We start from the raw sequence: 14,421 nt of genomic DNA on the forward strand, positions 1-14,421 counted from the left end.
TTTAAAAGAGTAAGTAAGGGAGCAGGTTTCAAAGGAAAAGACTTAAAGCAGCTCAATAAATTTGGGAATGGATATCACTTAAAATCATTTTAAGTGATATCACTTATTCTTAAGAGGCCTTTAGAGTGAGACCTACTTATCTAATAAAAGCATTCTAATAAAGTGTTCCAAAGGTACTTAACAGACACAAATTTGTACTTTTCTGGTGTTCTGTTTGGGTGCACTTTTCCAAGGAGGAAGACTACAGTAGAGTCATACTGGGAGTTTCCATTTGAACCCCACTCTCACAGCAACTCCTATTTTAGGCATCCTCCTTTGCAGAAACACAGCCCTATAGACCGTGGGTTTATCCATCTGGAAGGGTTTTGCAGCTGGTTTAGCAGTCACACCTGTGAAAGGATGGATAGCCAGAAAGCCTGGCTTAATGGACTGGGATTCACTGCACTGGATAACTTTCTGCAAGTGGAAAAAAAGGAAGTTTAGGAAAATATTAAGGAAACAACAGAATTTTGCCTGAAGTACAGTATTTATTTATTGACCCATAAGTGGTGCAGCTGCATTTTCAATGTTTGATGAGAAAAAGCTAAGATAAATATTTCAAGAGGTATGACTGTCACATCTCCCACTGTTATTCTGGGCCAGCAACCTAGTTTGAAGGCTTTTTATTTTTTTCAGAGGTGAGCTTCCTGCAGTGTTTCTCACTCAAATCCGTGTATACACATGGGAAGCATTAGATGATTTCTAAATCCTACATCTTTTATGCATTGTGGCAGGCCCTGCAGGATAGTTGAGCACAGAACAGGAAATCTCCTATAGCTACCCTAAAAAAAACTTCTCTGTGTACAGTGGTGTGCCAAGTTTATTGGCAACAAAATCCAAATGCTTGCCAATCCTTGAGATTGTTTCTAAAAATATTTCATATATATGGAATCATCCAGTTGAGATTTCTGGAATGATTAATCCAATTAATTTTAGAAGAAATTGCCTGTGGGCCAACAAGCAAAATGCAAGAAGAAAGCATTAATTAAGATCACATACTGAGCTTTAAATAATTAGAAAGAAAATACTGTGTCCCCAAATACAAAATTTATCCATGGTCTCTCTGTCTACCATGGTCTACCCTTTAAAGAGTATATGAAATTTACATCATGCTTTTATTATAGGGCGAACAATCCTGCCATATCTTCTCATTTAATACAGAGCTGCAAGAGGCAACCAGCCCATTTAGCAATGAAGAAAACTGAAAGCTTATTTTCCACATATTTTTTTAAAATACACATTGATGTCATGGCCCCCCTTAAAATGTGCAGCTGGAGGAGAGTACAAGTGGGAGGAAATAACTGCAGCTGGAAGTAATTTCTCCAGCATCATGCCTTGGCCTGGTCAAGGCTGATTTGGGCCCAGAGCAAAGTGGTCATTTAAAATCATATGTAGAAAAAAGTGTCATTCTGACCACACTTTTCCTTGTCAGAAGCTCTAGAACAACAACCACCTGCTCTGATGGGGCAAATACTCTGATGGACAGCCTGCACAGTCCTCTGATGGTACTATTGTGGAGAAATTACTTATTGAGGCCACAGTCATACAAGATTCCCAATCCCAGCCTTGTCATATCAATGTGCTGCTCCTTACAGGTTTCAGTCAGCTCTCGATGAGGGCTGGAATCAACCCATGAGGGCTCTTTTCAACATGAAGCCTTCAGAAGGTAAACTGCCACAGCCAGAGTGAGGAAGACAGTGGCTATCACAAACATTTGCAGAGCAATACCAATACTGAGCCCACTACAATTGTTTAAGCCCCCGTTTCACCTCTGGCAGAACAACTCACAATGTTAGGCCAACACCATCTACCCAACATAAATGCAAATGGGCAGCTGTACAGCTAAACCTACATCTAAACCTAACCTACAGCTAAACACACATCCATTTAGCCATTGCCTTAATTTTTAATTTTAAAAATCGTTGAAAGTATTATCTTAATTCTGCAGGGTAGCTCCATCCCATCCCATCCTCCTTGCACTGAGCCGCTAGCGCAGGATAGGGTGGTTCAGCTCTAAATTAGAGGATGTTATCAAGGCATGAAGACTGACTGTATTCACCAGCCATTAATTGCTTGGGCAAAAGGCAATATCAAATACTTGCATTTAAAAATAAACTGGAAAATGTTCAGTTTCCGAACCGAAAGCCAGGAGGAACTGGTCAGTAGGTGGCACAAGAAGAGCACAGCACTGCACTGCAGTATGGGATCTGAGCAGCCAGGGTTGTATCCCGAGCCAGCGATCCTGCCTTCCCCCTTGCAGAATTTATAAACCCTGTTAGCCAGTGACTTAGTTAACTGAATCATTGCAGTGAAGTACAAGGAGTGAGGGGTTAAAGTGGAAGCTTTCTCTGAAATGCTCCTTACTCCATCCCAGAGTGCACTCTGTACTCTTGACATCCACTAACATCACTACATCACTGCTCTCAAGTATTAAACAAGATTGAAAACCACTGCATAACAAAACAGAAGTTTGACCTGCCAAAGTACAATGCTCCAACATTTAGCAGGGTTATGGTTTGCTATCTTGAAAAGTTCTTGCTTACATTGCAGTCAGAGCGCCTCAAAGCCTTTCAGAGTGATGGGAGGAGTATAGCCACACAACAGATCCCTTCTGCTGAGGAAAAGGTTTCATGCACTGTGTTTGTTTACCAGCAGCATGTTAAGGAAGAAAATAGTAGAGCCACATGTCAGGGCTTGAGGCAGCAGTTTGTGCTTGTCATGATCTGCAGGATGTCTCTGTCTTTCCAGAGGAACAGCAGCAGCTGCTAGACAACCACATTGCACTGGGAGGTCAATGACAAGCATCAGATTGAGCAGTCATATTTAACCTTAGGAACTCTGCGATGACTAAAAGATGTTGCCTTTGTTGGCTGATGCCTTCATTAGCTGTTGCCAAGGTATTTCTTGTAGGTTGGAGTTACAGGAGCACCATGACTGGATGCAAACCAGCTCAACAGTTCCTGTTTCTTCTGTGCAACTGCATGCCTCCTCCTCTCCACCAAGGTTTTAAAGGAAAATGCAGAAAGACACACATGCTGAGTGCCCTGCCTTTTGACTCTGACATGTCATCATTCATTTACAGGAGGAAAATTGAAGGGGTGGTGGTGTCAAAAATGATGTGCATAATTAAGCTTTTCTGAATCTCTCCTTTGCACTCTGGTGCTAGAGGACTGCACGTAAATCATGCAGGATGTTATGAAAAAATAATACTGAATTGGAACCAACCAAGTGTAAAAATTAGGACTTCTGCCTACTCTAAGGTAAAAATATGTCTACAAATAGCCAGTTCTGAGCTCAGGTGAGTTTGTGTTCAGAAAAAAAAAAGAGGAAGACAAACATCAAATACTGAAGAAAACAAGCTATCATCAGCACAAATATACTTGTCATTGTAATGTATTTTCCTTAAACAAGCAAAATTGAATCCTACCTAGCCCATCTCTTACATTATTCTATTTGTCTGTACAGTTCTAAAAGGACAATTATAAGCACTATTAAAGCATAAAATACACCAAAGCTGTCATACCTTTCTCATTTCAGGTCTAAATTCTATTTCCAGCCCACACATACCTGCTGTTATATTTCATTTATTTCTGTAAATTATGTGCATCAGCATCAGTGCAAGTAACTGGTGACACTGAGATCACAGCTGTGCTGAATTCTAATCAAGAAGTGAATTTTCACCACCTAAAGTCCCCTGCACTCCTATTTCCTTCTTCCTCAAGTAAAAGAGGACAGGAAGCCTAATTCTGAGATATAATTTATTAAAGACCTGGAAATATGCTGGGATTGTCAAAGTAGCTGAAGCCGGACATGGTGACCCAGGAATCCCTTTCACTCTGGTACAGACAGCCACAATTTCAGCTCACTCAAGCACCCTTGGATGAGTCTTTCTTGATAGAAATAGGTGACAGTGCCCATTGAAATACTGGAAGCAAGTCTGTGGGGAACATAACCTGGGTCAGCTGCTCCCTGTTATACCTGCAGTGTTGCACACCACAGAATGTGACCAAATCACTCTGACCAGTCTCCAAATGCACAGTGACACAAGACTCAGTGTGGATTCTTCATATTTTTCAAAGTGTTTCTGCACCATCCATTCCTTTCATTTCTGATCAGCTCCAAATGAATAGTCTGACATGACTGTTGCTTGGCAAAATGTAATGAGTGTCTGTGGAATTTCATATCTTGATTTGACAGTGATTTGTGGGTTTGGTTGTAAATCTCTAGGCTGCTTGGGGTTGTCATGCAGAATCCGGTGTGAATTCCCAGTGTGGATGAGCTATGGGCTCATTCCTGGCGTTTAATGTAATCTTCAGGGCCAAATAACACTGAGTTTTTCATATTCCCAATAGGGATTCAAAATGCTACATTTAGTCCAGATCAGGATTAATCAAAAGAGCTTTAAAACAATGCTCAAATGCATCTGCTGTGTTGTACCTATCATCACAATGAGAGCACAAGATTTACCTGCCTATGTCAAGAGCAAAAAATCAATGATGGCCCTTCGGATGACCCTGCTGTGAGATTCAAATGGCAAGGAAATCTGAAACCTGGCCATCCACCACTCTCCAGTTACACTGGCGCATATGGCAGGCCTTGCTGTCCTCGAGTGAAGCCTTCAGTGGTCTCAGCTGCATGTGGCAATGGAAAAGCTGCTGGAATTCTGGCTAGGGTACAGCCTATACATTTACAACACAGCCTATGTACTCCAGACCCACATCTTAAATTTGCTCTTCCCTGGCAAAAGGTGTGCAGTATGTGTGTGTGGGGGGGGGGCGGGGGGGGATAACCTCTTTGTTGTGATATAGGGAACATTTAAAGTAAACCCTACAAATGTATTTGTTGAGGCAAAGCTTAAAGGTGTGACAGCAGGGCCTAAACTGCCAAATGTAGGTACAGACTGGAGAATGAGATGCTGGAAAGCAGTGCTGTAGAAAGGGACCTGGGGGTTCTGGTCAATGGGAAGTTGAACCTGAGTCTGCACTGCCCTGGCAGCCAGAAGGGCCAGGGGTGTCCTGGGGGGCATCAGGCACAGCATCACCAGGTCAGCAACAGAGGGGATTGTCCTGCTCTGCTCTGCACTGGGGCAGCCTCACCTCCAGCGCTGGGGGCAGCCACCATATAAAATATTAAACTATTAGAGAGTGTCCAAAGGAGGGCAATGAAGATGGTGAAGGGCCTTGAGGGGAAGCCATTTGAGGAGCAGCTGAGGTCACTTGGTTTGTTCAGCCTGGAGAGGGGATTTAGGACAGACCTCACTGCAGTGTATGGCTTCCTCATGAGGGGAAGAGGCACACTCTGTGACAGTACCCGAGGGAATGGCCTGAAGCTGTGTCAGGGTAGGTTTAGGCAGGATATTGATATTGATATCCTGTGCAAGGCCAGGAGTTGGACTTGATGGTCTTTGTGAATCCCTTCCAACTCGGATTATTCTGTGAAATTCTGTGGTGGTGTGAACTCATCAGAGAAGAAGCCTTTTAGTTATGTTATAAAACAAGTGCCTCAGGCAGCAGTGAGTGTGTTGCAAGAGTCACTGTGGAAATTACTTTGGGAATTGTATTTTGCATATAGCAAAAGTGAAATTAGAATGTGAGAAATGCTGACTACCCCTAGCAGTGCAGCACTGACATGGACATGCCTGTATTGCTCACATGCTCCTGTTTCCTCAGAAGGCAGCAACGGGGCTGATGTTTCAGACGCAGGCCATGATGTTGTGACCAAAGTGCACACGGGTTTCTGCAGGGCTCCCTAATACCCTCGGATCTCTCCTGTTCCAGGGTGCCCGCAGCGCAGCACCTGCAGACTTACACGTGTAAACTTCTGGGCAAGGCCCCGTTCCTGCCAGGGCGCCTTCCCCGGCCCAGGGGGGACGCTCGCTGTCCCCAGGGACTGGTGCCGTGCCTCCCCCACGTCGCAGGAGCTCACGTAGACACCGGGCGCGGAGAATCGGGATGAAATTACCTTCATGCATAAAACATGGCATGGCGACAAAGCGACGGCAGGGCCTCGGCGGCCGCCCGCCGCATCCTGCCGGCGGCCCGGAGGCTGGCCGGGGGCTGCCGCAGGTTTGCCCGGCGGGGAGCGGGCCGTTCCCGGTGGCCCCGGGGACGGGCGGCCCGCGGAGCCATGGACCTGTCCCCGTGCCTGCACTGGGTGCGGACGCGGCTCTGGCGCTGCGGGGTCAGGCGGAGGCAGTTCTGCAGTAAGTGTCGCGTCCCAGCTCCCCGCGCACCCCTTCCCGCCCCTTGCCTTTGCCCTCGGAGCCTGCGCCCATCCCACGGCCGTGGAGAGGGACCCTGAGCCAGCTGAGCCCACCTGGCCTGCCCAGGGCCAGGGCTCGGGGCCTGGCTGCTGCGGGCACGGCCGTGGCTCTGTGGCACCTTCCTGCGGCTGCGGCATCGTCGCCGGGACGGGATGCTTTGATGAAAGGGCCCCTGCCTAACACGGCTGAGCACTTTTCCACTTTTCTAGGAGAGTTTGAAGACGGGACGGTTTGTGCGGTGAAAGGGGAATAAGGAAAAATGCGCTATAATACCCGGTCCTTTTTCTTTTCTTTTTTCTTTTTTTTTTTTTTTTTTTTTTTTTTGACCAGCTGAAGGAATCAAAAAAATTTCTGATTGAAAGGAACATAACCAGATCAGTGATTTGTGAAGTCACAATGCAGACAACATTGAACCTGCCCACTCCTTTGTCTGGTTAGAAACCATGCACATCACTGATGTATATGTGTGTGTGTGTATATATACGTACACATACATGTATATAAATGTATACATAGCCTTACTGCAGGTTGCTGGGGTATATTATTCACCATCTCACCATGGTTTTACTGGAGGTAGTCTGCTTGCCTTCCCTGACAGACCATATATATGGGGATCCAGCCACTTCTAGCTAATATATTCAGGCTCCCTTTCAGCTGGCAACTTGGAAAGAAATACTGCCAGCAGAGACACAGAAAGGGCAGTGTATCTGTGACAACTGAGGAAACAGAGGGGATTTCTTTGGTTCAGTCAACTGTAGTGTCTAACCACTCCTGAGGAGATGAAATGCAATGGCTTGGGAGGATGGGCTGGGTTGGCCAGCCAAATGAAGCATCCTCTCTTCCCATCAAGGTGATGTTTTGTGAAAGGGATCTTGGAATTAGAATGCCATTAGGAATACACTCCAGAAGAATTAATATGATAAAATGAGCATGCTGTCTGTTAACTCTGTGTGAAGTTCATGTCATTTCAATATCTTAGTTTAGTCATGGAGATAACAAGGTCTGTTTGAATTTTTCTAACTCATAGAGTGGCAGTAGAGACACGAAGCTCTCACAGCTACCTTCTTAAATATTATTTTGCCATGAAATCAACTCCAGTGTGCCCTTCAGATGCAAAATATTACCAGTAGATGTCAGTAAGACTGATTTTCCTAGTTGTCAGTTGACTGTAGGCTGTGTTCACTGATTTTCAATGCTTGCACCTTTGTGAGTATTTTGGTCAATTTTCTGACTGTTAATGAAGTATAAAAATAGACAGTTTTGTTTCCTTAGGATTACATTCACCTTTTCCATATGAAGTTCCCTACTCTTCAAAAATAGGTATTTGGCAGATAGTTTGCAAATGTGTGTGGAAACTTCTTACCACAATATTCACTTTGAGCATCAATTATCTTGTGAATGCATATGTTCCTTAGTTGTGCTGTCCTGTGAGTTAATAAGAACAACTGCCAAATGCACCACTTAGCTGGAGCTCTAAGAATGAGAAATTCGAGAACAGCAGATGCTCTGAATAATTGAAGGAGGTTTCTTTGGTTGACAATGGTGCTATCTTTGCACATCTCTCAGAGCCTCTCTTTTTAGCTGGCCTGTGCCTTAGGGAAACATTGCAGCACTGAACCAAAAGAATGGGATAAAGATTTTTTATTTTTATTTCTTAATGAGTCTGAAAAATGCTAATCACTCAGAAGAGTGTTTGTTGGCTTTGTTACTAGAAATAACTTCTGGCATCTTTAATTAGGTTGCTTTAGCCTGGATCAGTGAAGAAGCACAGCTTTCTGTGATCTGTGCTGAGGCCAGTCCTGAGGAAGGACTGCTCATTGCAGATTCCTTGTGTCCAGATTCAGCTTGTCCTCTTGAGCTGCCTTCTGCTGAGGCACTGAAGCAAAACTGCTGCTATTACAGGAGACATGCTAATCTTCTGTTTTAAAATGTGCAGTTTAGAATTTAAAAAAAAAAAAAAAAAGAAAAAAAAAAGAAAAAAAACCTAGTGAGGAAGCTGCTGCTGGCTGGGTTTTGAAGTCTCTATGAGCACAGGCTGTCGTTGTACCTCCTTGTTAAGGCAGCCATTCAGAGAAACAGCCGGGGGACTTTGCAGTCCGTCTGTGCCTGCCCTTGTGGCCTCATTTTACAGCCGAGTCCCTGAAGGAAGCTCCCTGCAGGCACGTGTGCTCATGGCAAAAACACTGCTTTGAACAAAGGCACGTTTTCAAGCAGAGAGCAATAGCTTCCTCATTTTCCTCACTGCCTGGCTGGATGTGGCTGTCCCTCCAAACAAGGGGAAGCAACTGCAGCTGGCACCAGAGAAACCCTCTGAGAGGCTTCTGACATTCACAAAATTAATTCTGTTTTCGTCTCACAGCAAGGGCTGGTTCCAACAGAGGGACATTGGACACAGAGTGTAAGTTCATGATACTGCTGCAAAAAAATGGTGCTGGAAATACTGAAATCTGCTTTTCCTCTGGACACTCCTGTGTCCATGCAGATGGAAAAACATTGAGAAGCTTTCCTGGAGCGGGTCATCCACAGCATCTCAGTCTCACTGGGCTCTCTGAGGTCTCATACAGGTTGGCCTGCTTTTCCTTCCATTTCCACTGTCCCAGCCACACATATGGTTCGTGAACCTTGTAGGAACTTGAGGTCTCCAAGACTGCTGTATGGCTGCCAAATTTGATTGAAGCTGGCCAGTGGGTTAAAAAATATTAATGATCACTCTGCATAATGTTTCCTTAGGCAAACAGGCTAATAGTTCCTGCTCATGCCAAGGTTGGAAGCTGAGCTTGGATCATACTAGTAATAACTGCATGAAACAAGTCTTAAAACTGTTGTGAAGAGTCTGAAAAGCAGCTGTTTGTTGCTACTCCCCAAAATGTACTTGGCTTCTGGCCACCAATGCATGTTAAAGCCCTGGGGATCTGTGGGGAGGAGGTTTCTCTGGGTTTGCCTGAACCTTAGCAGATGGGGTTTCCACAGAAAATATTAAGACTTCACACAGAGAAAAAGGGTTGTATGTCCCTGATGCCGGTCAGCAAATAGGGAAATTGTGCTGGCTGTGTGGCCCAGGGCTGTTTTGGATGGCTTTTGCTGTCCTGCCATACCAGCCCAATACTCAGAGGCTGCAAGGTCTCTGGTCATGAGTGGTCTCAGCAGTTCCGCAGGGTTGGGCCCATCTGTACCTCCTCACATATTGCTGAAAGCATTTGGTGAAAAGGCAGGAGCTGGGGAAGCCGCAGCAGGAATATTTAGTGACTTGTTTAGAGCCATAACCCCAGGTGGGGCTGTGGGGCAAGGCACAGGGTGTTTGTCCGCTGCTCACCCCATGAGCACTGGCCACCCACGGCACTGTGATGGGTCTGGGTCTCATTCTGGGTCCACATCCACGTCTGGGTCCAGCCCTTGCCAGCACTGACTGTCATCAGCACAAACTCATCTTGGAGTGCTGCCAGTATCTGGGATCCAGCCATAGTGTTTATTGTACAGGGTGAGCCTTAGAAACTGTATCCTCTAGTGTTAATGTGCTTTCACAACCTGTAACATTTAAGGCAAGGAATTGATGGCAAGCTTTAATAAAATCTCATCAAGTATTCATTGTTAGGCACATTTTCTCCTCACCAGCAAGACCTACTAAAGTAATGTTGTGAGGAGTCCTTTACTCTTTCTGATCCAAACTGGCTGTGCAATTTAGAAGGAAAAGGTCTGCTTTGTATTTCAATTTGTTTCCAACTGAAAAAAAATCAATTGCCATGAAAAATCTGAGAAAAGAAAGAAACCAGGAGCAAAAATGCCATGTTTAAAAGAAAAATGGCAAAAGCATGATTTGTACATGAACTACATAGCCTCACAATACAAAAATTTACCTTATTTTGTGATATATGGTATTGGTTTATAGAAAAAAACCCCAACATGTGAGTCACTGGTGTTAGGGAAGGAAGGCAAGAATATTGTTTGTATTCATAAATGGAAATAATCTATAAGCTAATAGATGAGTCTGGATTTAAACTACACTTGAATAGTAATTTTTAAAAGGTGTCATGTTTGTCCTACTCATTCTTGGTAACAATGTAATAATTTTGAATTATGTTTTTGTTTTGGAAAAATGGGAGATTGATCTCCCTGGTGGTCTAGTGGTTAGGATTCAGTGCTCTCACCGCTGCGGCCCGGGTTCGATTCCCGGTCAGGGAACCAAAAATGCCATGGTTTGACACTGGTACAATGCCAGTGCCCCCATGAAAATATATTTTCCTTATTGTCTGCTGTGAGATGTGACCAGGAATAGAGCAAAGCAGGCTCCAGCTTAGGAATAAAGAAAAAAAAATAAACTTTATTAATTTACAACTATATGTAAAAATAAGCACACACAGAACTCAGAATGAAAACCCCCCAAAAACATTCCTTCTCCCCCCACCAAATTTCCAATACATCGCAGTAGGACAAAACCTTGGATTCTCAATTCAGTTACCACCCCTCACTCAGATCACCCACTCTCAGTCCATCACCACCCTTCAGATAATCAATTCTCAGTTCATCAAGGAGAGAGGAGTCCCTGTTGTACCATAGGATTCCCCTGTAAACACAGTTGAAACCTCTTGTGTTTCCATGTCTCACGTGGCACTACCTGGAGATCATTTGCCATCGTGATCTCTTCCTTCCATGTCCAGTGCTCTCACCACTGTACATGGACTAGAGCTGCTTCTAGGGTTCCCCTTTTAAGGATGCTTCACCCAGTTTAAAAAAAGCAACAGTCTCTCACTTCCCGGACACCTGTCCCCCCCAAATTCATCCCCTGGGGCCGAGAGGTCTCGAGAACAGAGAAGACGGTGTCCTCCGTCTTCTTCTTCCCTGAAGACGGAGGACACCACCACCCTCCTCACCAGTCGTCTCTGTTCATGCATTCCTTCACATAAGATCACTGAACTCTCTTGGCTCCAAGTCATTGCCTCCCCTTAAATGCAGTTTTTGTGTCACAGGAAAAATGGTTCTATCTATGGCTATACAAGAAAAGTCCTACCAGAGGCCACTCCATCATCTCCTCCCACCTAGGATTCTTCTCAGCTTCTCTCGGACATCTTTCACTTGCACAAACTTGCATCACATTGGCTCATTTCTTCCTATTTCATCTCTATCTCTCTTCTCATTCAACTCCAGGAGGATCAGCATTTGTAAGGTTTCCATCATCCAAGAAAAGGGTTAAAATCTCAGGCTCTGCCTGTCCAGAACTCCCATGCTGCCCTGCCGGGCACCTTCTTGCTGCACCCTTGCTGTGCCCCGACTCTTCTCCTTCAGCCATGCTGCCAGCACATGATACCAGATTTCATGGTGGCACAGGCACAGGCTCTCTCTCTCTCTCTGCGGGGGCTCCCGATGCCTCTCAGTGTTCCTCCACCCTTCCATCCTGCAGGAGCCTTCCCCTCCCTTCTCTGTCCAAGGCCCCGGCCTACCTTATCCGGCCACATGGCTTCCCTTTCCCCGCCCAGCCCACAGCTGGGCACGGGAGGTCTGACCTCTTTCACCGGAACCAAGAGAAAGTTTTCCTGGGAGTTCTCTTCTTTTAACCCCCTGTGTTCTCAGAGGTGTATCCATGTCCTCAGTGGCCACACCAGGTGCCAATATTCAAATCTGGGCACCTATTGGTTTGACCACCAAACTCCCAAAAAACTCACTTCCTTTTCAAACCAGGACACCTGCAAAGGAGTAGGTAGACTTCATGCAATGTGGCATAGCTGTACTTTTCTTCTTACCTCAGGGAAATGTTCTTTGGAAACACAGTGTTATGTACCTGAAGGCATGGGCCCCTTGAAGTGCTGTGATATTTGCATGGGCAAAAAACCTTTCCTCAGATGGATCCTTTCAGGACCAGTGGAGATTGATGGATTTCAAAATCATCCAAGGCACAGCTCTTTGTCTTGTCAGACCTTTGACATGTGGAAAGGAGAATATGCAAGTATGAGTAATATTCACCCAAGGCTGTGAAAAACCTCTTCCCACAGAGCTTTTCTTAATTCCTACTCGTGCAATGCTTAGACTCCATCCTTCAATGACTGGAAAATCATAATGGGATTCAAGGTTTTGAATAATGATTAAAGTACTGAGTTTCACATCAGTAAGTCTTTCAAAACAACTTCAAGAACATTTGCATGGTTTGTTTTGCTTTTCTTGGTGTTGCCCCTCGACCATTCATTTTTTGGTGCTTTTCAGAAAAGGTGGAACTTTGTTGTTATTATTCATTGCAGCTGGGGAACCTGAGAGCTTAATGGTGAGTCTGCACCAGTCCCCTGGCAGGGCAGCTGGTGATGAAAATGTAGTTGATAACATGCAATAATTCACAGGTACCAATATTAAGATTTCCAAGGAAATAGGTGATGACTGCAATTACCTGAGGAAAAGAGACAAAACCTTTGGTAACTTAAACCAGTAACAATAGTTATTTTATTTGCTGTGTTTTTCCCTTTCCTTTAGAGGACTATGCCTTATTATTACATGCTTAACATATAAACAAAACCTTAGCCTTTGTCAGCTGAATTATCAGCAAATCTGGTACCTCTCATGCAGAGCAGCAGTGATCTCATACTCAGCATCAGTTACAAGGTATTGTGCTGGGGCAATAGCTCTCTTGGGTGGGCTCTACTGCTCCTCACTCTCATACAACACAAGCTTACAGGTGTCCTGTGTCCTGTGAAGCCTTGTCAAGGATGCCTTGACCTTAGGAGGCAACTGCTGAGTGAAAGGAGGGTGTTCAGTCACCAACCTTCTCCCAGCACTTGTGGGTCTCCTGATGAGTTTCACCTGGGTACAAAAGAATATATTGTTTTATACAATAAACCAAACACTAGGGAACTGCAAGGATATAACTCTGTCTGTCCAACAGCCAAATGCTTCCCTTTTTCCTTGCATTAAAGCTGCTATGTTCATAAAGACTTCACTGTTCTGCTGGACATTAGTAAAAACTAGAAGCCCTAGATTTCCAGAGCAGGCTGCATTACCTAATGCCTTGTGCTAAATAGCTTTTGTAAAATAAAATCCATACATAAATCCAAAGGAAATAAATCCCTGAGTGGGCCTAGGGCCAGTGCCATTTAAATCCCTCTTAGACTGTACTTAGAGGTGGAGTGTGAGCCTTGCACTGCATGGGGAGATGGGAACTGCCTCCACAGCATCTTCCCCCAGGCAGAAGGCACAGCACAACCTCCAGGTCTGAGCACAACACCCTCAGCTCCTGCTCTGAAGACAAAGGGAATGGATCAATCTGGACATTTTGTATTGCCATATCACTGCTGCTGCCCTCCTCCCTGAGAACTGTGTGGGCCTAATCTAGTCCCAAAACTTGGATAAAATTAGTCAACATAAATCCCTCTTGCAGTGATCTTCTAAAGCGGGTTTCAACATTTTTTACAAAACAGGTAAGGATGTACCTGAAAGTAATAATAGTGAGCTGTTCCAAAGCTTGTCATTTAAACGGAGTGGTTATAGTGTCCACAGGCACAGGCACCAGTGACTCTGTGCCAAATATAATGTCTACTTTTGTTAAGCCTTTTATCTCTGTTAATCCTTTTGATCAGAGTAAGGAGTGATATATTGGAAAACTATGTTGGAAAGCCAACAGAAAATTATGAGAAGGAACAGGCTATGCCTATACAGAGTGAAGGACATCAGGGCAGAAGAAATGCTCAGGACACCTAAGAGCCTTAAAAGCATTAATGCAGTCACCAGTGGTCACTGAGCAGCTGGTTTGAGAAGTTCAGATAAAAGCATGTAACTTATATTTTAAAATATGAAAAAGAACAAAATTTAGGCCTTACCCAAACAGCATAAATGTGTCACTGTGTAGACAGTGTAGACACTGTGGCATGGTGTTTATGATGAAATAGTTTTTAACACCGTGGGGATTAAGATCCTGTGTCATAGGTAGGAGTTGCATTCCTCAAAGCTTCTGAGTGCTGGTGGCAGCTTTCCAAGAAAGACACCAGATCCTGAAGTCCTCTTTGCAAGTCACCTTCAAAAACCAGCATGGGCTGCAGTCACCCACAGGTGAACTCTTGCACCTCTGCAAGAACTGGTTGTTCCTCTTGAGGAGAGTACCAAGTTGCAGAAGTATTTGTAAAGCATTGTATTAAATAATGGAAAGT

At 44.6% G+C, this 14,421-nt stretch overlaps 1 protein-coding gene and 1 non-coding gene across 2 annotated transcripts in view; both read left to right on the plus strand.

Annotated features, from left to right (window-relative positions):
• Window positions 1-6,219: 6,219 nt before the first annotated feature.
• The window catches only part of RIPOR2 (RHO family interacting cell polarization regulator 2), a 110,438-nt gene continuing 102,236 nt past the window's right edge, over window positions 6,220-14,421 (plus strand). The window contains exon 1 of the mRNA XM_074547414.1: window positions 6,220-6,241. The gene's annotated coding sequence lies outside the window, so the exon portion shown is untranslated. The remainder of the gene's footprint in view (window positions 6,242-14,421) is intronic.
• Window positions 10,409-10,480, plus strand: TRNAE-CUC (transfer RNA glutamic acid (anticodon CUC)). Its single transcript has one exon. It is a non-coding gene; the product is annotated as a tRNA-Glu (tRNA).

The sequence above is a fragment of the Zonotrichia albicollis genome, chromosome 1 (assembly GCF_047830755.1).
Source record: "Zonotrichia albicollis isolate bZonAlb1 chromosome 1, bZonAlb1.hap1, whole genome shotgun sequence".
NCBI classification, from domain to species: Eukaryota; Metazoa; Chordata; class Aves; order Passeriformes; family Passerellidae; genus Zonotrichia; species Zonotrichia albicollis.